The sequence below is a fragment of the Heliangelus exortis genome, chromosome Z (genome assembly GCF_036169615.1).
Source record: "Heliangelus exortis chromosome Z, bHelExo1.hap1, whole genome shotgun sequence".
Taxonomy (NCBI): domain Eukaryota; kingdom Metazoa; phylum Chordata; class Aves; order Apodiformes; family Trochilidae; genus Heliangelus; species Heliangelus exortis.
Window position 1 is genome coordinate 62391714 of NC_092454.1, and position 25519 is coordinate 62417232.

Below are 25519 nucleotides of genomic sequence, written 5' to 3' on the forward strand. Positions count from 1 at the left end.
TTGTTGTTGTTGTTGTTTGTTGTCTGGGTTTTGTTATGGTTTGGTTTTATTTATTTAATAATGAATTAATAATGAATTAATGTGTGCTTTTGGCATATTGTGGCAGCACTTACGTGTATGAGTCTTTCTCCTCTCTGTGCACTGTATGTGCCCTAGTAGGTGGCATGTCAGGCTTCAGAACTGGGGAGAGCTTAAAATAACCCAGCCCTATAGTATGAACACTCCGCTTTGTGGTGGAAATGGCAGCTCTGCTAAAAACTGTGTGACCTTGCAAGAGCCTCCTCCAGGACTGCTTGAATTGTACTTGAAACTTCTCTCTCGCTACCTTGTTACTTGGAAACAGAGCAGCTCCACTGACTATTACAAACACTGCTCTGTCTCTCTTCTCTCATGATCAAACCTGGTATATATCAGTATGGTGCACTATGAACATTTTCACTGCTTTTTTAATGTTTTTAAGGTGCAGAGTTACTCTACTAGAAATGGCCTCTTAAATAAACATGTGGCATATAAATTAAGTAATCAGCTTTATACATTTTTTTGATGTATTATACTATACTACATGCTTTAGCAACTGCATAAGTGATGTTTGTAACTTAATTTTACAGACACAGAAGACAAAGGCAAGCATCACGATTTGCTACAATTTTTCTGTTCAGTGAACAATATCCAAAAATGCAAGTAAATTTTCACAATAAAGAGCACTGTGCCACCACAGTCAACAAGACAGTTACACTTAATTTCAAAGCTACTTCCTAGAACTTTACCCCATTCACCAGTAATAAATGCTAATAATGCTGGTAGTATAGGTGGCTTTTTTCCATTTTAAAGTGCTGAGTGTTTCTGCTTGGTATGATTTATCTGATTTGGCTTTCAGATGTAGATTTAAAAAATATTTTTATATTGTTTAGCTTTAGAGCTGGAAAAATTAGTAACAATAAATAATTTATTGAATGAAGTTAACATGTTTTTCAGCTCACTGAATATTTATATCAAAATCCTGATTCCTTTGATCGTGTTCAGTATTTTAATTTACTCTTGGATTAAATACAAATTCCCAGTGGTGTCTTTTTAAATACTCAAACCCAACTAATGTAACTTATGACTGATCAGATAGCACAATTTCGCTTTGGGTTCTTTAAGCATGCATTCAAATGCTTTTTGTCTGTACTGTTTTGTACACAAAGTGTAAAATTAATCCTTTGAGACTCCAGCACCACATTTTGTTACTTTTACTTATATGGTTCCCCTGTTCATGTGGATTAAGACCTTGCTTTATGACAAAGTGACCTTCCTAGGAAGTAAGATACTGCTCATTGCAATCCATGACTCAGGCTGAGACTACCCCAGCTTGAGGCAGCTCTGGAGCCAGCCCTCCAACCTGACAAGGACTCAGTGTCAAGGTCCCCAAGTGCCACAGCTCTCAGACTGAGGTATCAAAATAAACTACTGTAATTTGCAACCAGGTCTACTGGAAAGACATGTAAGGCAGTGGCTAAGGATGGGCATGGACCCAACCTACCTACCCTCTTTACACCGGGACAAACAGGGATGGGAAAGGTCCAAGACATTCCACACAGCTTTCCGGGACTTGTTGGTCCCTAGTACTGCTTGCTCAGTAGTAGAGTAATGAGACTCAGTTCTGCCTTTGGAGCAGCTTCTCACCCTTTGCAGTCATGCTAGGATTGGTGTAAATATAATACTGTAAAACAAATGTGTGGCATCCTATTCTGTTTTCAACTGAAGACCAATCTCTTATTAACTTCCATAGCAATAGAGGTCTCACCAAAGTACTAAGAATTATTTTTTATAAATTATAAATAATTTCAAGCTTTGAGACAAAATAAAAATCAGTTGAAGGAATTGTTGTCCCAAAGAACTGATAGATATTTTAAAAGATTAAATCCTAGGTTGGGCCTTCATTTAGAATTCTGCACTTTTCATGCACTTCCATTCCTCACATCCCCATCTTTGTGCCACCTGTCGTTGGGCCAACTCTTGGGAATGTGACTTGAGTAATAGGGTTTTTTTCTCTGCAACTAGAAACATGAAAAATATTCCACTTATTAAAAGCACCATAAGAAATCTCATTACCATACTAAAAATGAAAAATATTTTCTATTGAAAAGACAGTTTAAATCAAGCTTGATTCTTCGTGGAGCTAATGAAGAAATCTCTACACTTTGGATATGCACAATATCCCATACATTCATATATGTTCAAAGGCACAGCTAAGGCTCCTTATTTTGAAGACATTCTAAGAATTATTTTTTTATATATACCAGTATTTGCTTGTGTAGCAAATATTTTTTAAAAAGTATTCAAACTGCATTATAGAGTGTGAGGCCTCATCAGTTATCAAAGAAGAGGATGAACACTGATTTCCATGGAAAAAGTTTTCTTTCTCAAACTGCCAAAAGAAGCAGTACAATAATTCTCCACTGAGAAAGTCCAAGTTTTGTTTTGACATGATGAGGCACTTAGGTAATAACAACTTTGAAAAAATGAGTAGTTTTGAAATTGTTTCAGCACCTAAGAAGGAGAAGGAGGCAGGAGAGTCAGAGAATGGTATGGAAGGAGCATAAACGGAAGTGCCAAGGATTTTCATGATTTCTCCACCAAGGAGAAACAGAAGCACTCTGTAGAAGAAAGAATAAAGACTACTGGTTAAGACTATTCCATGACAGAAAATTAGAATGTCTGGTAACCATGTAAGTAAAGCATCTTCAAAACAATGGAAAATCACTAGAAGTTATAGCAAACTGGAGATATTGATCCTCTGTATTAAATTTGTAAGCCTCATAGAAACTTAGAAGGCCTCTGGGCTATTGCCAATAGAAAAGGGTCTCCACAGGTTTAATTCTTTCTTTCCTCCAGCCATTTGAAAGGATAGGACTGAATGGGGTAAAACATTTTGTGTTCCTGGGATATTCATCACAAAGCCTTAAAAAAGCCTGAATGCATCTCTTCCAGAGACATGGGAAGAAAGTATTGCTATATTTACTCAAGTTTTTTTCTCAGTTTGTTTTTTCTCAGTTTTGTTAATTCATTGTCACTTGTAGCCAGAAAAGGAAAAGAAGAAGGTAACAATTCAAAACAAATAAAAAAAAAGAAACACAAAGCTTACAGGAGGGTTTGCTCTGACATTTGTAGTTTATGTTTAGGATGTTTCTGGTTCAAGTTATTCAGAACATTGTTCGATACAAAAGGTAACACTTCAGTGCTTATCCAAGCCCTTTAGAGTATCTCCATTTCTCAGGGAAAAAAAAACCAAAAAAACCAAAACCAAAAAAACCAACCAACCAAACAAAAAACCAAAACCAAAGCCAAACAAAAACAAACAAACAAAACCAAACAAAAACAAACAACCCCTCCCCCCCCCCCAAAAAAAAAAAAGAAAAAAAAAAGAGTCTGAGAAGTTTGTTGCTAAAAGCTACACAGTGCTTTAAAAAGAACCATTTTGTGTTAGCAGAAGAGGTAGCCAGTATTCTTTTTTCAACCTGTTTCCTGAGTCTTCTGGGGCAATTTACTTTTCCATTGTAAGATACATATTTAGGAGTTACTAAAATATATCCCAAGCCTATAATTTTAATGAGGCTTTACAAATGTATCGTCATATAGAGTAATTGCAAAAAGTTTAAGGGTATTAACTTTTGGAAGAAAAACATGAACCCTGTCAGATAATTTGGTCAGATCCAGAAAAAGCTAACTGATTTGGATCATGGAGTCATTATAAAAAAAGTTGCATTTGATAGTGGTGATATTATTAGTAACCCCTAAAGTACTATTAATTAGTCATACAGGAGTTAGCTGAAACCAGAACAGTCCTCATGTAAGCTGTACATAATTCCTGACAATATAATATGAATGGAAGCATATGAATTTCTTAGTATATTCTACCTTCTTGTATAGTGATAAGATTTTGAGGTGGAACATTGTGTTGAGGTTGATTCTAATAAATGGAGAATTTATCCAAGCATAGTCCCAAACCAGTATGAGATTTTGCTATTGCCTAAACAAAAAGACACAGACAGTACTTCCTCTGAGAGCTTCCTCACAATCTTGTCTCTTCAGTGAGACCAGCCTGGGTCTTATTATTAGAAGCTGCATGATTAAGAAGATAGTGTCTGTCATGAAACAATCACCTAGGTTATTGCACATAAAACTAAACCCCAGGTTTAAATAACTGAGAAAATATTTTTTCTTCTAATTTTTGTTACAGAGTATTCTTCTTTGCCAGTTCAGTGTTGCTTTAATGCTCAGCTATTAAAAACATTTTCTAACAAATACTGGCATAACTGAAACCACAGGCAGGTTGGAGAGATTCACCATAACACATCCAACTGAAAAAATCCCAACCTTTCATCTTTTTGAAGTGTGGCACATACTGTTCCCAGCATTACAGATTCATCCCATTTTTTTTTAACAGGAACATACTGCTTTTTCATTTATTTTAGGGTGAGCCAAAACATTGCTAGAAAAAGCTGACTGCTTGTAGGAAGATGATTCTGAGATATTTTTAGATTATCAGCACTGGTTCTATATGTAGCATTTACCATATACCATATACCACATATCACTGTCATGCTTTGAGCCTGGCTGATGACAAAGGACCATGTGGCCACTCATTCCTCTCCCCCATTTTGAGATGGCAAGGAGGAAATCCACCTAAAACTTCATAGATCAAGACAAGGACTAGGAGGGTTCCACTCACCAAATACAGTTATGGGCAAAACAGACTCAACTTGGGGAAAAAAAACCCAATTCTATTTATTATTAATCAAAACAGGGCAAAGAAAACCCAAAAACCATAGCTTAAATACCTCACCCCACCCCTCCCTTCTTCCTGGGCCCAAATTACTTTTGTTCCTCATATCTCTACCTCCTCCCCCAAGCAGCACAGGGGAACAGGGAATGGGGTTTATGGTCCATTCATCACAGGTTGTTTTCTTCTGCTCCTTCTTCCTCAGGGAGAAAGATTCTTCACAGCCTCTCCTACTCAACATGGGGTCTCTCCCACAGAAGAAAGTCCTTCATGAATCCCTACAAAGTGGGTCCCTCCTGAGAGGCACAGTCCCTCAGGAGCAAACTGCTCCAGTGTGGGTGGCCCACAGAGCCATGGACTACTTCAGGAACAGTCACCTCCCCTGGCATGGGGTCCTCCATAGATGTAGGTCCACAACATCTGCTCCTTCATCCTCCACAGGCTGCAGGTCCACAAATGCTCCAACAGGAGGATCCTTCACAGACTGCTTCACAGCTGCTCCACTGTGATCCTTCGGGAACTGCTCAACCATGCAGTTGGTTACCTCACCTCAGCCTCCTCTTATCCAAACTAAACATGTCCAGTTCCCTCAGCCACTGCCTGTGTGACTTGTTCTCTTGGCCCCTCACCAGCTTGGTATCTCTCCTCTGGACATGTTCCAGCACCTCAATGTCCTTCTTGTAGTGATGGGCCCAGAACTGAACCCAGTACTCGAGGTGCAGCCTCACCAGTGCCAAGTACAGGGGCACCATCACTGTCCTGCTCCTGCTGGACACATTGTTCCTGATACAAGCCAGGATGCTGTTGGTCTTCTTGGCTACTTGGGCACACTGCTGGCTCATATTGAGCCATTTGCCCACCAGCACCCCCAGGACCTTTTCTGCTGAGAAGCTCTCCAGCCACTCCTCCCCAGGCCTGTAGTGCTGCCTGGGGTTGTTGTGACCAAAATGCAGGACCTGGCACTTGGCCTTAGTGAGCCTCATGCAATTGGCATTTTCCCATCAATCCAGCCTGTCCAGGTCCCTCTGTAGAGACTTGCTACCCACAAGCAGATCAACACACCCACCCAACTTGGAACTTGCAGACTTACTGAGGGTGCACTCAATCCCCCCATCCAGATCACTGACAAAGATGTTAAACAAAACTGGCCTCAAAACTGAGCCCTGAGGGACATCAGTGTGACCAACTGCCAACTACATTTGACCCCATTAATCACAACTCTCTGGGCACAGCCGTCCAGCCAGTTTCCTACCCAGAGAAGAGTACACTTGTCTATGCCATGATTTGCCACTTTCTCCAGGAGAATGCTGCGGGAGATGGTGTCAAAAGCCTTACCAAAGTCCAGGTAGGCAATGTCCACAGCCTTCCCCTCATCCACGAGGTGGGTCACATGGCCATAGAATGAGACCAGGTTGATTAAGCAAGACCTCCCATGGGTCCCAAGACCCATGCTGCTTGACCCAGATCCCTTGGCTACCCTTGCAAACTCACTCAAGATGATCCTCTCCATGACCTTTCCTAGTACCGAGGTCAGGCTGATGGGCCTGTAGTTCCCTGGATCCTTCTTCCAGCCCTTCTTGTAGATGGGCATCACACTATCCACTCTCCAGTCATCTGGGACCTCCCCTGATGGCCAGGATTGTTTATAAATGATAGAGAGAGCCTCAGAGAGCTCCCCTACCAGCTGGGGAGTTACAGACACTACAAGTGAGTGTACACAACTTTGTACTTGTTTTAGTTGCAAAGGCAGTGGGCTGAGACAACCTTGCATCTACTGACTGCCTGCTGGGGCAGTCAGAAAAATACTGACCAGAATTAATCGTCCTGCGACCCAATAGATATTGTTCCTACAGTGAGGCCATTCTGAGCTCTCAGGGATCTCAGCAGGATACTACCTGTCATTTTGCAAAGACCAACACCAGTGAAGGAAAAGAGTGAGTAAATCACTATAGTTTCTTGCAACATTGAAAAATCATTGGGTACCAAAATTTACTATAGACTGCAGAGAAACATCTTAATCATAGGTTAACCTCTGTATCTGTGTGTGCTTGTGTGCATGCAATTAGATTTAGGGAATTTTGTTAAATCTTAAATTAAATTGCTGTGTCTGATTATAGCAAATTGTTGATTATTGACTAATTAAGTGTTGCTAGGAAATGATACAATCTAATTTGGTGATTTGATGTAATAGTGTTAATCTCAAATTGCTGTAATCCCAATTGATGTGTTTTCTGTAGGGAGTAGAGAGAACCTGGTCATCAAATTCTGTTAAGTTGCATTTTTACAAATTCATATAAAAATTATTTTTTCTAATATTTTTCATACTCAGAAAAGGTTAGAGATCAGTGTCCCTCACACAGTCACATGTAACAGGGTGCTTACACCTTGTGCTCATAATAGGCTTAGCAAATATTAATGACATGCTTAACCTTACAGTAAAAAAAACTTTTTGATTCCCACCATTTGGTGAATAATCTTTATCCTAAAAACAGGTAGCAGTCTGGCTCCTCAGGTATTATGCAAAGAGGCTGGATATGAGGTTAATTTAAAGGGATTCTAATTCTAGAGAAGCATCAGAAAGGCTATTACAGTTTGGGTCTACTTTAAAAGTGTTTATCCTAGAATGATATAACAAGAATTAAAACACTATTTTTTATGGAACAGGGGATCCATTGTCTGAGAAGCAGAGAACATAAACTGCTTCCTGACAGAGTAGGCCACAGGCTAAGGCCACAACTTATTTCACAGCCAGTTCTGCTGTACACCATATATTCCCCAACAACATCCCCAAACATGGATTGCTATGTTGTCTGTAATTAATGTTATGTACAACACATAATAAACAATCATAACAAAGCAAAAAAGGAAAACACAGAGTTAAAAGTAAAATAACAGCCTTTTAAAATGTAGTTGTTCACACAAGATTATTCTGAGATATGCAGGCCAGTATTAATCCTTAATCCTTAAATTCCTAATTTTTAAACCTAAAGTGCTTCCACCAGTTATGCTTCTAGCAGTAACCCATCTATCTTTCTCTAAAGAGGAAGATTTCTACCACATTATATCTTCACTGAGAGTCACTGAAAGAGGCAACAAAGTCCTGGGCAGCAGACTTGTTAACTTTTGTGATTGTAACTGGGGAGCACCAAGCAGATTGGTGCTAGGGCAAGAGGGGACCATGCCTACCATCAGGAATTCTCTGCACAGTCCATTTCTCGCTGGTTCTGACATCTCCTGGTTCTGTCACACTCAGAATTCCAGTTTTGTGTTCAAGAAAGTTTATGACAAGTAAATTGAGTTTGATGGGGGTTGGTTTGGTTTGGTTTGTTATATAATCGACATGAATAAACTGCTTTACATCAAAGATTTTAAAATTCCTTTTGAATTCAGAATGATTTATGAAGTCTTTTTAATGGGAAAATTTGCTCTTAAAAAAAAAAAAGCTCACAAAATGGCACAATCACTGTTCCTTCAGAAATACTGATGACTGTGTCTTAGGTAATTTATTTTCATCACTGTATCCAATATTATTGAATATGTGAATGCTTCTGCAAACACTGAACTTTTATAACAGGTTTAATCTCTTACAATCTTTTAGATATTGATTTGTGTACCTCTGATGAAGCATACTACTTTTTCCCTGACATTATTTTGATTTACATATTATGTTCATAATACTTAATTACATTAACATAGTGGGGGAGTTGGGGCTTTTAAATGGAATACGGGTTTTCCCTCACCAGGTTCCACACTGTTATGGTCCTTTACACTGTTACACTGTGCCTTGCTTTTTTTTCTTTTAATGATTTAACAATATAAAGTAATACAAATATAATGTCTTAATGAAAAGATGCTGCCATAAGTGATAGCCTGTAAGAAAGTGATGATGCAGAGAAAAAAAATGCAGCTGGGATTAGTCTGCAAAAGTATCAGGAGTCTACACAGTAAAACCTGTCTGCAGGAGATACAACAATATCTGAGGTAGACCCTGTTGATTAGAACCAGAAATGTCAAGGAGTCCATGCTCCTAATTCAGAAGACTTACTCAGTGTCTGCAGCTTTTTCCCTTTATGACATATGACAGCATTTCAACATTCAGAAGGAGCTTCTCATTGTAGGTGCTTCAGCTTTCTGATTTTCATTGATGGATGATTTCCAAAAATCCTGAGTGTTAAGGAACAGCCTCACTCAGTGCCCTCTGTCAGTGTCAACTGCTGTGGGAACAATCAAGTATCTACAAGCTTCTATAGTTCAGGCAGTTTTTATTCTCCAGTGCTGAGGTCTTAACCAGAGACATGAACTGAACTGAAGAGAGGTCTTTCACTCCAGGCAGATCTCTTTATGCAATGTCAGGTCTTCCTCTGAGCGCACAGCTCCTATCTGTCCTCTCACAGCTGGTCCTTCCCCTCTTGCCCTTGCTCTCATGTCACAGGATTGTCTTGCAACTCCTGTGTAAAACAAGTTATGGCCTTGTCCAACACTACCATCTCTGTACTAAAACTGTGTCTCTGAAACAAGCTAGGTACTGTAATTTAAATTCTTAGAAAAACACCTCTGCCTTTTGCAGAAATTACTCTTAAGGAAGTCACTGTGTTCTCATTTCACCTGAATTCAGCAGCTTCAACTAAGATTAAGGAGCTAAACATGCCTGCAGATGAGGAAGTAGGATTAGGAGTGTTCTGAATACTAAATGAGTATTTTTACCTTACAAAAGTGATTTCAAAAGAGTATGAGCTAATAGCTCCAAGCACATCTTCATGGCCAATAGCTATAAACTTTAAAAGCTGCTCGTTCTGCATATAATTGTTTGCAGAGATTGATTTTATTTTATGAGCATGCTGGAAATACAGTATAAACCACGTAAATCGTTGAAGATCCATATTTTTATATAAAAATACTCTGTTAACCTATCCCTCTTGAAATGACAAAAGGCTTTAAATATAAGGAATGAAAGAGAGCAACTGTGCAAGCAATGCATCAAGCAGCATGACTGTGATGAATGCCTTATGTGGCATTAACTTGCCTTGTCCCCAGCTGTGGACAACCATTATAAACATTTTTACATGACCCCATGCACTTGAAATTTACTGAAGAGTTAGAAGGGCTTTTTAAATCTGGCTCAAAAGAGACTGTTCCATCTTCAGATGGTTTCAGCCAAGGGGCTGAGCTCAGCACTATACTGAGGAGGAGAAAGCTATACCATATGTCAAAGTTGTTAGGAGAATACTTTGATACCTGGGCCAAGATTCAAGATTAAAAAGGGATGAAAGGAGCACTCAGGAAACTCCAGGCCTGTCAGCCTGAGCTCAGTGCCTGGCAGGGCTACTGAGCAATCACACAGCACCGACAGGATGGACAGGGGATCAGACCCAGCCAGCACAGGGTTAGGAAGGGCAGGTCCTGTCTGACCAACCTGATCTCCTTTTATGATCAGGGGACCCAGCTGGGGGATGAGGGGAAGGCTGTGGATGTGGTCTACCTGGACTTCAGCAAGGCCTTTGACACCATCTCCCACAGCATTCTTCCGGAAAAGCTGTCAGCCCACAGCTTGGACAGGGGCACTCTGTGCTGGGTTAGGAACTGCTGGAGGCCACCAGAGAGTGGTGCTGAATGGTGCTGATCCAATTGGCGGCTGTGGTGTCCCCCAGGGATCAGTGTTGGGCCCAGTTGTGTTTAATATCTTCAGAGATGATTTAGATGAGAGGATTGATTGAGTCCACAATTAGCACATCCACAGGCGACACGGAGTTGGGGGGAGTGTGGATCAGCTGGAAGGCAGGAGGGCTCTGCGGAGGGCCCTGGACAGACTGGAGAGTTGGGCTGATTCCAATGGGATGAGGTTCAACAAGGCCAAGTGCCAGGTCCTGCACTTTGGCCACAACAACCCCATGGGGAGCTCCAGGCTGGGCACAGAGTGGCTGAGAGCAGCCAGGCAGAAAGGGACCTGGGAGTCTGGATTGACAGGAAGCTGAACATGAGCCCGCAGTGTACTCAGGTGGCCAAGAAGGCCAATGGCATCCTGGCCTGGATCAGGAACAGTGTGGCCAACAGGTCCAGGGAAGGGATTCTGCCCCTGTACCCAGCCCTGGTGAGGCCACACCTTGAGTCCTGTGTCCGGTTCTGGGCCTCTCAGGTCAGGAAGGAGATTGAGGTGCTGGAGCAGGTCCAGAGAAGAGCAAGGAGGCTGTGAAGGGATCCAGCACAAGTCCTGTGAGGAAGGGCTGAGGGAGCTGGGGGTGTTTGGTCTGGAGAAGAGGAGGCTCAGGGGAGACCTCATCACTCTCTACAACTCCCTGAAAGGAGGTTGGAGCCAGGGGAGGTCGGGCTCTTCTCCCAAGGAGCTACCAGTAAGACAAGAGGGCATGGATTTATGGTCTGCCAGGGGAGGTTTAGGTTGGATATTAGGAAAAAATTCTTTACAGAGGGGGTGATCAGACATTGGAATGGCCTGCCCAGGGAGGTGGAAGATTCTCCATCCCTGGAGGTTTTTAAGAAGAGACTGATGTGGCATTCAGTGCCATGGTCTGGGAACCACAGTGGCAGTGGATTAAGGGTTGGAGTTGATGATCTCAGAGGTCCTTTCCAACCCAGATGCTTCTGAGATTCTGTGTGAGGGTCTGAGTCTGATGCTAAAAAAGAGCAAAACCTCTCTAAAATTAATTTGTCAAGGGGAGAAACTGCTCTTCTCACCTGAGATGCCATTGATGTTAACCATTCTTGTGATCAATTCAACCTCAAGCCTCACTTTATTTTCACTCTATAGAAATTGACTCTTCTTTTCCAGGAGCTCTCCCCAAAAAGTACAGTACTTTGAGCCTATGCAGCTCTCCAACCTGAACAATCTGAGTGCACTCAGCCACTCTATATCTGCTGCATTAAAGAAGACGCATTGTGGTATTTTATGTGCAAATTCCTAATTCAGAAATATGAAAAAATACGCAAAAATATGACCCTATCATGGCTGAATGAACATGAAGGTGTCACAGCCTTGCAATATTAAGCAAAATCAGACATGTAGCAGTGTTCAGGTTCCCCTTTTTCAGCAGTTCTGCAGCTTTCTATGGTGCAGCCCAGAGCCCAACCCATTCAGTGACAAAAGCAAGCACATTACATTTACAGTAAAACCACCAAAACAGTCTCCTGTTTTGCTAGAAGAACTAGAAGAATGCCAAGTAACACCATTTATGCAGCATCTCAAATAAAGTGAATTGGTAGGACTTTTTATGGACTATGACTACCAGAAATAAAGTGTACGTTACCCTTGATTATTTTAATCCAATGCATGAAGCTTTCCAAAACACATACATATGCTTCAGACAGCAAAGAAAGCTGTTAGGACTGATTTATTCCAAAATTAATTACACCCATCAGAATACAAATAAAAAGAAAGAAGCTCTCAACTCAACTGAATTCTCAAAGCTTCCTTTCCTCTAGGAAAAGTATCTGAAAAGAATGGCTTGGACTGAACTGTGCAACACTGCTTATAACAGTGAAGAACTCTGCAGGGCTTCAGAGAAAGAGAATCATATTGATTAAAAAGGAAACCTGTCCTTCTTTCTGCAGCATGCTTGTACACAGTAAGAGGACTATTGAAGCACGGTTGGAAGAAGCCTTTTGACACTGGTGTGGTTGCACCCAGAACCTTTTCATTCTGTTTCACAGATAAGACAAGAACCTCATCCTTTCAGCACAGGGGGAACTTGCACACAAACTGAGCTCATATACCTACATTCAAAGAAACATACTGTATGCAGGAGCCTGGAATGGGAAAGGGACAGACTAAGAACAAAGAGTAATGCTGAATCACAGAGACAGGTAATTAATTGAGGTGTGGTCTAATCAGACAGGTTTTTCCAAAGAGGACGAAGCTATCTTTGTATGTCCTCTGGAACTCTGTGCAATGGGACAATACAACCAAGCTGGCAGTGTATGTGGACTACCAAAAGTCCTTTGACTGAGTTTTATATGTTTTTACATATGGAAAACATAAGTACTTGAGCTATTAAATACTACTCACTATCAACTGCATGAATCATGTAACAATTGGTTTTCATCATCACAAAATGCTGGTATTTAAGCTGCTGAGTTTCCATACTGAGAATTATATTGAATTTGTTTGCTGATGGACTTGGTAAGGGGCATGCTTGTGAAAGGACAGTGGCAAAGGAAATCACATGAAAGGATGTAAACTTTGAGGAATTATGGAGGTGATTAGTTAATCCAACTGCCTAATGAAAGTAATAACACTAAACACTCAACTACAGATTTTGATGCCCCTTGACAGAAAAGATGGAGTAGAAATTAAAAATCCTGGCATAGAAAACAGGTGTTCTTAAAGACAGAAAAAACCTCTATAGAAGACAAATAGGAAAGAACCAACCTTTGGAGAAATAGAATTACAAAGGGAGTATAAGTGATTCACAACAATAAAATGTTATGTAAAAAGAAAAGGGAGGTTTTGTGTTACTTCCTCATTCAATTAATCCTAATGTTGAATGCAGCCAGACAGTACTGTCTGTATTTAAAACTAATCAATTGCTTATTCTCAGTGACATTCAATAAGCTGGAGACACTCATTACACAGGGCACTATCACAGCCAACAACTTAGAAGGTCAGTGAAGAACTGAATGTAATAATGTAAAGTAGAGCAAAAATATTAAGGGTAGAAACAGCTACCAGAAATACTTGTTGGGAAAGCGATCTTAAACTCCTCAGCAGCGAAATCTTTGACCTGTTTTTAACATTACCAAGACAATGTTTTTAAAAGTTTTTGCAACAATTGAGAATTTGTAGAAATGTTACACTAAATTACTTGAACCTTTGTTTTCATACAATTTCATACAAGTAGAATCTAAAAAAAAATCCTGTTTCTGTTATTTCAATTTCACTGAAGAGAATAAAGTTCTTTTGAGATGATGTCCTAATATGCGATTGTTTTTCGTTGCAACACTATTCCCTGAATATTTTTCAGATACATCCACAGAATTTCACATGGAGTCAGTCCAAAAATGCTTAAATGGTCAGCAGTAAGGAGAACAATTTCTTCTGATCTCTATGCTTCTAGATCCCTGTGCTAAGGTTCTATACTTCTAGAGTTCATGTAAAGGTTCAAGTGACAGTCTTTGAATTTCATAAAGGTCTGGGCAAAAACTAAAGATCTTTGTATCTGCTCTCTGAGGAGTCCAAAGATAAGGTACTTTAAAACATTTAACTTTTATCTTCCTAGAAGCAGTCATTCAGGGTGGGGACAGAGCTGCACTTACTGTAACAAGAGGTATGAACAGGGTGATTGTTGTGCATAATGTCCTCAGATGTGAACTAAATTATTATTTTGGATACATGTTTCATGACTGTTTATAAATCTATTCTTTATCTACTTAATTTGTTCATTTTACTAGAGTTATGAGCCAGCATTTTCTGCTTACTTATTTGTATATCAAACTTCAGCAAAAATGTTATCAGTTTGGTCAGTGTGGTTGCATTGTCTTGATGCTGGAATAAATTGATGATATGAATTGTTTAAATTACAATGATGACAAAGTAGGACATTAAATTGCAATATATGGATCATTAATTGTTTAGTTTTGCTTTAAGATTTTCTGGGAAATCTGTCTAGGAAGATGATATATTTTTTTTGTTACTCTGTAAGCTATGTTACTCATTGTAATTAAAAAACAGAATCTCTCAAGAAATAAGAGATTGAATATCCCTATCAAGTTGTTTTTCTTTAAATTACACTTTTAAGAAGCACAAATAAAGTACTAAGCTGTCCAAAATATATGTTGCTAGTGGTCCAGTTAGCTTCTCCCTGGGGGACATACAACAAAGTGAGAGAAGGGCTATGTGCTACTTTGGAAAAAAAAAAAAAGTCTCGAAGGGGAAGTCTTTTCTTATCTATGTTCTTATCTATGAGAGAAAGTGTGATCTACAGAAGAAATCTAGTATTATGAATCTGTGTGTGTCAGAAATCCAGTATGCAAAATGCAGCTCCATTGTTGTGACACTGTTTCAGAAGCAGACAGAGGAGGTGACATGAGCTCAGTGTCATTATTTGGGATGCTCAGACATATTCTTTCTTGGTCCATTCCACTTGTATTGCAGTACCCAAGCAGGACAGTAACCCTTATTATTCAGAGGACTTCAGCAGGTCTATGGAGTGCTATTGCAAAGTTCAACAGAAACAGTGGCTTGGCTGCTGAGTATTATGTACTTATTTTATCAGTAGAAACCAAAACAGTGTAAAAAATATGTAAAGAGAACTACAATAAACCCACCTGCTACGTAGCATATTGAGGGACAGGCTTGGTATTTTTCCAAACTGAGACAAAGTTTATTGAACTGAGGGGTCCTATTTATATTCTAGCCCTTTCCCAAGGTCCTCCAGCAAAGACTCTCCCCAAGATCCTCCCCCAAAGTCTCAGTGTTTTCCCACTGTTTTCCAGTGATTTTCCTTCCTTTCCAGTGATTGCCTTCCTTTAACAAAGTGGCTTCATTTGCATATTCCTTTCTTATCACTCACATTATCTTCAGCGCTTCCCACACTGCTCATTGCAGACCCTGAAAACCTGGGAAAAAGCCTTTATCTCTGTGGGGGACCTCTGTGGGATCTCTGCTTTTATTAAAATAGTTTCTACGGCTGTGCCTGATGTTTTGAGTTCCACTTTGGAGAAAATACTGTGGATACCACCTTCTCAGTCTCACATGTGTGAGCATATGCACGCACAGGTAAATTGATTGATTTTTGCAAACACCACTTCTCTAAGAAGTTACACGCCTTTGACAAACATTAGGATATCATAGGTGGTCCATCATCGTTACTGACAAGCTGAAATCTCTGATTTGAACATGGACTTTGTTCAAAAGCTGAAGCAAAAGCAATTCCTCAGGTGGACCTGTTCTTTAAAGTACACTGTTAGGGAGGGAAGGAGAGAAGACTCCATATTAAGCAATTTTATCATAAGAACTGAACATACGTGGTTTGTTCAAGAGCATATAACTAAAGCCACATCTCATTTTTAAAGCATATATCACTTGTGTGACCACTGTGATTAATAATTCTTAAGTACCACAGGCAGAGAAACATGACAGGAAATCCTAGCTAAGGCTCAAGACAGTACGTGGTATTAATGCGTTAGACTTTTTTGAGCTTCTGTAGTCTTTGCAATTTCCTGCCAAAAATCTTGAGAAATATCATGCAGCCAGTATGCCTGTCCCCAGACTAAAACTACAGCAAATGGAAAAACATTAGATATATTTATACTCCTGAGTGCTGGGTAGGATTACAATAAAAAAGGATCATCAATCACTATTTCTGCTCACAAAGAAAACCTTACACAAAGTAAGAAATTTTGAAGTAAATCAAAGCAAAACCAATCCCAAGGAAGGTTTCACAATTATGTTAGAGGAAAAAATCTAAGTGGCAAAGAAAATACAGCACAATGCTGTTCATTTAATTCATTTAACATGCTAATAAGTTGAAAATTTTGAGAGATTCAGAGATGAACAGTTTGTCCTTTGAAATATTATTCAAGGGCTTGCCCTTCAGTCATCTAATAAGAGTCAGAAGGATAGTGTTGATGATAATCATCACATTTGGCACTTGACATATATAGTGTCTTTCACACAAGGATGTAAAATATTCACAAACATCAGTTAATTGCTGTTATCATCAACTCGCTCACACAGTAATATTAGCATTATGTTCTTACATGTTCAATATTCCATAGATATCGTTAGTTATCGAGGTTATTAATCTTATTACATGCAACCCCATTTAGCAAAAAGTCATAGAGCCAATCTAATACTTTTAGCTTACCAGAAGTATTAGCCAAAGGGGTCTAAAGTGTACTCTCAGGATTTCCAAATGCAGACTTCAAGGGTGGATTTGCCCTCTAGTACAGCAGAGAATTGTTCAGAACTATTGGCTGCTCTGATTTGGAGAGCAACATTTATCATTTGTATTTAAACAAGCACTAGGATAGAGCATTTATTGATTCTCCATGTTTTTAGAATTATTTCTGCCTAACATTTGCTAAAGAATTATGATTCCTTATTTTCTGCTCAAAAATCCCCCTTACTTTGTCTGTGAGACTTATTTTGTGTGGATTGTGGAGAAAATATTAGTGTGGAGAGCAGATCTCTACCAATCTGGATTCCAGACTGACATGATAATCAAAGGAACTGGAAGAAGATTTCTTTTCAGGAAAATTTTTTCTCTATAAAATGGATGTGATCCTGATTCAAGACATCAATATAATAATCATTAATGAGGGTGGACATTTCTGTCAGAGCTATATGTGAGCATGAAGTATTTATGAAGCACCTTATGACACTGTCTCCTCTCCACTTCCAGTACTACCTTTTTGGTACTCATCTATGATGTCTCTTTTTCCTGTAACTATTCTCAAATTTCTGCTCAGTATGAGTGACTTTTTTCTTTCCCACAAAACAAAGTCATACTATATCATCGCTGTCTGGTTATAGATCTGATTATAGATTGTGGAAGGCTGTCCAATTGGGAGGAATGTAAGACTGTTGCCAGAGAATGTAGAGAGGCAACTAGGAAAGCCAAAGCCTCCTTGGAATTAATCCTCACAAGAGATGTTAAGGACAACAGTAAGGGCTTCTTCAAAAACACAGCAGATAAAACTATTGCTAGTGGTAATGTAGGCTCACTGCTGAATGAGGTGGGAGCCCTGGTGACAGAGGATACAAAGAAGGTGGAGTTACTGAATGCCTTCTTTTGTGTCTGTGTATACTGCTGGAGACTGCTGCTGAGGAAGTCAGGGTAAAGGATAGGTTTGCCTCGGTTGATGAGGACTGGGTTAAGGATCAGTTAAGCAATCTGGACATCCATAAACCCATGGATCCCGATAGAATGCACCCATGGGTGCTGAGGGTGCTGGCAGAAATCATTGCTAGGCCACTCTCCATCATCTTTAGCAAGTTGTGGGGAACCAGGGACATGCCTGAGGACTGGAGGAAAGCAAATGTCACACCAGTCTTCAAAAAGGGCAAGAAGGAGGACCTGGGTAACTACAGAGCAGTCAGCCTCACCTCCATCAACCTTCTGGAAAGGTGACAGAACAACTTATTCTTAGTGCTGTCTCCAGGCATATCAAGGATAAAAGACTTATCATAATGCAGCCAATATGCTTTTATTAAGGGAAAGTCATGTTTGATCAACCTTATAGCCTTCTATGAGGACAGAACCAGGTGGATGGATGATGGCAGAGCAGTAGACATAACTTACCTTGATTTCAGGAAGGCATTTGACACTGTCTCCCCCAGCATCCTTGGAGCTAAACTGAAGAAGTGTGGCCTGGATGATTGGGTAGAGAAGTGGATCAGGAGCTGGTTGAAGGATAGAAGCCAGAGAGTTGTAGTCAGTGGGATAGAATCTAGTTGGAAGTCTGTTTCTAGCGGGGTCCCTCAAGGGTCAGTACTAGGACCAGTACTATTCAATAAATTAATTGATAACCTTGATAAGGGAACAGAGTGTCTTCTCAGCAAGTTTGCTGATGACAGAAAATGGGGTGGAGTGGCTGGCACACCAAAAGTCTCTGATGCCATTCAGAGGGACCTGGACAGGCTTACATCTGGGAAAGAACAACCCCAGGTACCAGTATAGGTTGGGGACTGAGCTGTTGGAGAACAGCATAGAGGAAAGGGACCTGGGGGTGCTGGTGGATGGAAGGATGACCATGAGCCAACAATGTGTCCTTGTGGCCAAGAAGGCCAATGGCATCCTGAGGTGCATTAGAAGAGAGTGGTGAGTAGCTGGAGAGAGGTTCTCCTCCCATTCTATTATGCCCTGGTGAGGCCACATTTGGAATATTGTGTCCAGTTCTGGGCCCCTCAGTTCAAGGACAGGGAACTCCTTGAAAGAGTCCAATGCAGAGTAAGCAAGATGATTAAGGGAGTGGAACATCTACCTTATGAGGAAAGGCTGAGGGAGCTGGTGCCCTTCAGCTTGGAGAAGATTGAGGTTCAGCTTTATCAACATTTATAAATATGTAAAACATGAGTGCTGGGAAGACAGAGCCAGGCTCTTCCCAGTGATGGCCAATGATAGGACAAGGGGTAATGGGTGCAAGCTGGGGCATAGGAGATTCCATGTAAACACAAGGGTGACACTGTGAGGTTGAAAGAGCACTGGCACAGGCTGCCCAGGGAGGTTGTGAAGTCTCCTTCTCTGAAGACAGTCAAAACCCACTTGGATGTGTTCCTATGTGACCTGATGTAAGTGACCCTGCTCTGGCAGGTGGGGACTAGATGACCTTTTGAGCTCTCTTTCAATGCCTAACTTTCTGTCATTCTGTGGTTTGCATTATCATATGAAAGCTTGTCCTGTTCATCCCTCCTTTTGAACAACTTCAGGTAAAAGTAACCAGACTCAGGACTACAGACACATTTCTTAACATCACTTCTAAACAAGCCATTTCTGAATGAGGAACACTGATCCTTGACTGTTATCTTGCTTTTTCACACAATGTCACCCTCTGTGGCATGTCCCTGTGATCTTGGTGAACACTGTTAAATATTGTGAAAGAATATAAAACAGTGTAAGCAATTCTGTGAGCTTTTCATGAAATTGTGTCCACACCATTGAAAATAACTCCCACATTAACATTTGTCTAAATTATGGAGAGACTGATTTCTAAGTCTTATCTACAAAAATGCAGAACTCCAGATTATTTAATGCAAAAAATTAAAAAAAAGATCAAAACACAGTAATATTAATTTTAGAAAATTTACAGCTCTGCCATTTAATTAAAAATGCATTTTAGATTCAGATATAATTAGTTTATGCTTTAAAAAGTTTATTCATTTATAGGAAAAATATGCTATTTTGGAACCTGAGTCATTCATTGCTTGTGTAGGTGGAATGGTGTTAATTAAGGAGAATGAAAAATTCAACACAGTAAATGTATGAGAAATTATACATCAGACAGTTAGACTTTCAAGGATACAGCTCTCCACCCTGTCACTTTTCAACAGCTCTAACGTCCTGTGAAAAATACAGCTGGATGGATTTTGCAGTTGATTTGGCAAAAATGTTTGCAATATCTACGTGCTATAATTTCCATAAATACCTTGATATTCCCACTTGCGTTCTTGCTGCCATCATAGGCATATAATAATTGTTTAGGATGTAGTTGAACACTCTTGTTCCATGCATTGCCAAGCACAAATTTAAAAACAATTAGCCAAGAAAACAAAGCACATATCAGATATCTATGATTTTAAGATGACAAAGAAGTTCAGCACCCTTGCTTAGTGATTGGAGTATCAGCAGGCCTGCAAATGTAGCCAATTACTCAACATATCTCTTTCTCAGAGTATCTTGTATGCAACAGGTGAGGAGTACATCTCCAGCACACCAGAGAGTACATCTTCGAAAGTGTACTTTTTACAGCTGTTCTGGGGATCATCCAAAAACCTATCATCTCAAAGGGAAATAATTTCTTTGACAAGCTAAGACCCCATGAAAATTCATATCATGAAAGCATATTCCACTGTGCAAGAAGACTAGTACCGGAATTTCAGAAAATATAGACCTAAATGCCTTCTTATCTAGCCACTCTTGCAAGCTTCTTGAAAACAGGATGTAACATGACACATTTCAGCACTTCTTCCAGACATCTCTTTGTACAAGGCTTGATCTCTCATCTCCATGTAGATTTGCACTTAAAAAAGAATCTGTTGTGCACATTGAAAAGTGGACTACCCTGAGAACAAGTATTTCCTTGTCATGAAAATACATTCAATATGAAGGTTTGCCTTTAATAAAAAAAATTTGAACTTGAATTGACTTCCTTTAAAAAATTAATAGAAAAAATTATATTTCAGTGCAATGAACATCAGAAAAAATAATGGGAAGTAACTGTTTCATTTAAAGTTTGAAGTATGCACCACACCTCTGTTTATTTTTTCTAGTAAGAATAAGCTACTATGTCTAAATTATTTTAAACAGAATATTAAAATTTTTTAAAGGTGACACTTTCCATTTTGATTTGATTGACAAAAGCTGACGCTATGCCACCATTCTAAAGAGATTAGCATTTATTTTAATCAATATGCTCTCATTAAAGTAAATTTGACTAATTATTCTTATTTAGTTCTTTGCATTCACAAGCTACTGAGAGTTCAGGGACCTGGAAAGCATGCTATTTGTGCACCACAGAGCTGAGATCTTGTAAATGCTTTATGTCCACACTATATCCTACATTGCCTAGAAACTGTTTGTGGATATGGAAGCAGAACCCGTTTAGGCTTACAGAGAACAGCAGAAGCATCTCAATTTTTGAATGGAGAATACTTTTGCTCTTTAATATTTTAAAAACAGGAGAAGTGCTTGACAACTTGAGGGAAAAAAATGCCACACCTGTCTTCAGAAAAAAAAAGCAAGGAGGAAGACCCAGGTGTCACAGTCCATAACAATTAATATTTTATATTTTGTTTGTGAGGAAGTACTAGCCACTGCACATGTGTCCTACAAATTGCAAAAGTAACAGCTTTATGGTTGGATCGAATTACAATGGTTTATTGCAGGGAAAATTAATCACCTCAGGGAAAGGGCTATTAAGAAAAGAGCGAGCAATTAGCATTCTTTTCACCCCCCGAAGAAAATCGCTGCCTCGAGCCACCGTGTCACTGTTGCTTCTCACTGGTCGCGCTGGTGCTTTCCACTCCTTTTCATCTCTGTTTTCACTTCTCCCTTTGCTTCTGCTTCACTTCTGTCTGTTTCTGTCTGCTTCCATTCACTTCTGATTTTTGCCTTTTTCCTCTGAATTTTTATAGTAAAAAGTTCCTTCTTTTCATCAGTTATTGCCAGAGGTTGCAAGCTGGTAAATGCAGGTCTTCCTTTTGTATTCAGGTTTCCTGGAATTCTTGGTTTTGCTACCAATTTGCACTAGCTGTCTGGCGGCTTATCAGGATCATTAACATTTTATCTTTTTAGTCCTGACAAAGGACGGGGGTCTGTTTATGAGATTTTGCTGATGGAAATAAGTTTGATACATTTTAAACAGAGTAAACTATGCTGGCAGAGCCAGGGTTTTGCTGATTCAAGAGGCAATTTTTTTTATTTTCAGTGTATCTGCATTACAACTGGGTAACTATAGACTGGTCAGCCTCACCTCCATCACTGGAAAGGTGGTGGAACAACTTAGCTTCGTGTCTGCCTCCAAGCACATCAAGGATAAGAGGGCCATTAGGAGCACTCAAAATGGTTTTACCAAGGTGAAGTCATGTTTACCCAACCTGATAGCCTTTTATGAGATAACCGGGTGGATAGATGATGGCAGTGCAGTGGATGTGGTTTATCTTGATTTCAGTAAAGCATTTGACACTGTCTCCCACAGCATCCTCACAGCTAAACTGAGGAAATGTAGTCTGGATGATCAGATAGTGAGATGGATTAGGTTGGATATTAGAAAGAATTTCTTTATGGAGAGGGTGATCAAGCATTGGAATGGGCTGCCCCGGGAAGTAGTGGATTCTCCATCCTTGGAGATTCTTAAAAAGAGACTGGATGTGGCACTCAGTGCCATGGGCTGGTAACTGCAGCAGTAGTGGATCAAGGGTTGGACTTGACGATCTCTGAGGTCCCTTCCAACCCAGCCAACTCTGTGATTCTATGATTCTATGATTAAAGAAAAGAAGTCAGAGAGTTGTAGTCAATGGGACAGACTCTACTTGGAAACTGTTATCTAGTGGAGTCCCTCAGAAGGTTGGTACTGGGGCCAGTATTATTAAATATATTCATCAGTAACCCGGACAAGGGAACTAAATGCACTGTCAGCAAGGTTGCTTATGACACTGTCCTGGTTTCAGCCAGGATAGAGGTAATTTTCTGTCTTGTACTTTTGCTTTCAGCTAAGTCTCTTGTAAGCAGCTGCACTTGCTGAAATTAACTGCAAGTTTCTCAGACAGTGTCTGCTTCTAGGACTGATAACACTCGATGTTTATAGTTACTGCTGGAGACTGCTATGCAGAGCCAAGGCCACTGCTCAGCTCTGAGGAATATTTTGCCCTCCGGAAGGAGAGAAGGAGTAAAGAGGTCCCACCTGAAGCCCTCCCATAAGGAGGAACAGACAAGATAGATGCCAAAATTGACCAAACAGAGTATTCCATCCCATACACGTCATACTCAGTATAAATTTGAGGGATCACAAGGGTCAAACCCTTTCTTTCCCTTCCCCCTCTTCTTCGCCTGTCCCTGTTTGCTTCAGCATCCTGGGAGGATTCTGTCCATTCATCTGCCTGTGGTCCTGATCCGTGCCAGCCTGAATCTGTGTGTTCCTGCCTCCAGCTCCTGACTGCTGCTGACCCCAGGATTCCAGCCTGGACTTTCCCAGTGCTGCCCTGCAGCCTCGGTGGTGACGTGAGAGTTACTGGGGGAGAGGGGGGAGGAACGTGGTATCAATTTTCCTGTATATTTGTATATATTTAGTAATTTTTCCTATTTATCATTACTGTTTCATTAAAGTTGTGTAGTTTAGTTTCCAACCCATAAGCCTCTCTCCCTTGTTCCCTCTCCTTTCTTTATCAGGGAGGAGAGGGGGATAGAGAGCATCTGGCGTTCGGTTCAATTGCTGGGCCAGTATTAAACTGTGACAGACACATAACTTGGAGGAGTAGCTGATGCCCCAGAAGGCTGTGCTGCCATTCAGCAAGACATAGACAGGAAGGAGGGATAAAACTAATGCCAGGGGAAGTGTATAGTCTGCCATGTGGGAAAGAACAGCCCCAGTTATCAGTATGGGTTGGGGAATGAGCTATTAAAGAGCAGCACAGAGGAATGAGACCTGGGGGTCCTGGTGGACAGAAAAATCACCATGAGAATCATAGAACCATTAAGGTTGGAAAAGACCATCAACCCAACACCACCATGCAGAATCTTGATCTATCTCTGTCTCCTGTGTTAGTTTGCTAATTGATATATATGTAAAGCAGCACACAATTTAGTCTCAATCCACAGATTCAAGCTTTTAGGTCTGCTGGTGAAGGGAAGAATACAGAAGGGATAAGGTAGAGAGAGAGAGAATGAAGACAACAGTTGAGTATCCAGGTTGCAGAGCAGTCCCTGGTATTACTTTTGCCACAATTCCCAGCATGCTGGTCACATGCACAGGCTGAGCTGTGCATGGCGTGTACACAGCTGGTAGCCATCGGTGGGCATCCCTCAGCACTTCAGCCCTGCTGCTGGACAAACACACACAAATCCAGCCTAGGGATTTCCGGAAAAGGCTAATGAGAATGAGGCCCCTCAGTAGTGCTGAGCTGGGTAACTCCTGTGAGTCTCCTCATCTGAGACAGCAATGTGTCCTTGTGGCCAAGAAGGCCAATGGCATCCTGGGGTGCATTAGAAGAGAGTGGTGAGTAGCTGGAGAGAGGTTCTCCTCCTCCTCTGCTCTGCCCTGGTGAGGCCATATCTGGAATATTGTGTCCAGTTCTGGGCCCCTCAGTTCAGAGAAGGACAGGGAATTGCTTGGAAGAGTCCAGCGCAGAGGCACAAAGATGAGTAAGGGTGTGGAATACCTCACTTATGAGGAAAAGCTGAGGAAGCTGGGTGCTGGTGCTGAAAGGGTAGGGAGGTTTGACCTATGAGGAGTGATTAAGGCCTTGTCTAGTTTGAAGAAAAGGAGGCTGAGGGGTGGCTGCACTGGTCTTTGCAGCTTCCTGAGGAGGGGAAGTGGATAGGGAGGTGCTGAGATCTTTTCCCTGGGATCTTGTGACAGGATGTGTGGGAACAGCTCAAAGCTACATCAGACGAGGTTCAGAACTGACATGAGGAAGCATTTCTTTACCAATAGGGTGTTCAAACACTGGGACAGGCTGCTTAAAGACACGTGGTCAATTACCCAAGCCTGTCAGTGTTCAAGAGGCAGTTGGACAATGGTCTTAAAAACGTGTATTAACTTTTGATCAGCCCTGAAGCGGTCAGACAGTTGTACTGAATGATGTTGTACTGATGATGAGACCCAAGGTCCTTTCAAACACTCCACAAGGAATGCAGCAGAGTCCCTCCCCATCAGTGGGGTTTTTCAAGACACAATTGATAATCTCCTCTAGGCACCCCCTCCCATCACAGTTGGAGCCACATGACCTGAAGGTCCCTTTGATCCTGGACTTGATGATTCTATGGTTCCATGCTTCCATAAGGCTATTCTTTCCTTGCAGGGGTTCCTGTAGATGTCGCATAGTGGGAATGTGGGAAGTGGGAAGTGAGACCTGTGGGCCAGCCAGCAGTGACGGACTGTAGGGATAGCCAGTAGGACTTAGACACGCAGATTCCAAAGGAGGCAAAAAAGTCTCCTCAGGAGGACGCTGGAGATATCTGCCATGGCCCGATCAACCAGATGGGCCTCTGCGAGGACACGGATGAGGTGCCAGTGTCTGGTGTGAAGCACTGATGCCAACGAGAAAATGAAAGGGAAGAAGAGAGAGTGGAAAGTGGTTGTTGTTCCTAGTGAAGGATGTGTGTGCAGGGGCACACAGTGTGGATCACTGATGAGGTGAAAGAGGGCAGGGCTGATGGGACACTGTGACATCACCACGTGGCGAGTGGTAACATCACCGAGGGACAGACTGTGACCTCAGGTCCCTGGCTGCTTATCTCAGGGCACCAGCAGAGCCCGGCTCAGTCTGGCTCCTGACTGCTCTCTGACTGAGCGTCCGTGCGAGGTCTGGAGTCTTGAGCCAGGCTTCTTGTGGTGCTGGTGCTGCTGGTGCTTTGGGAGCTGCTG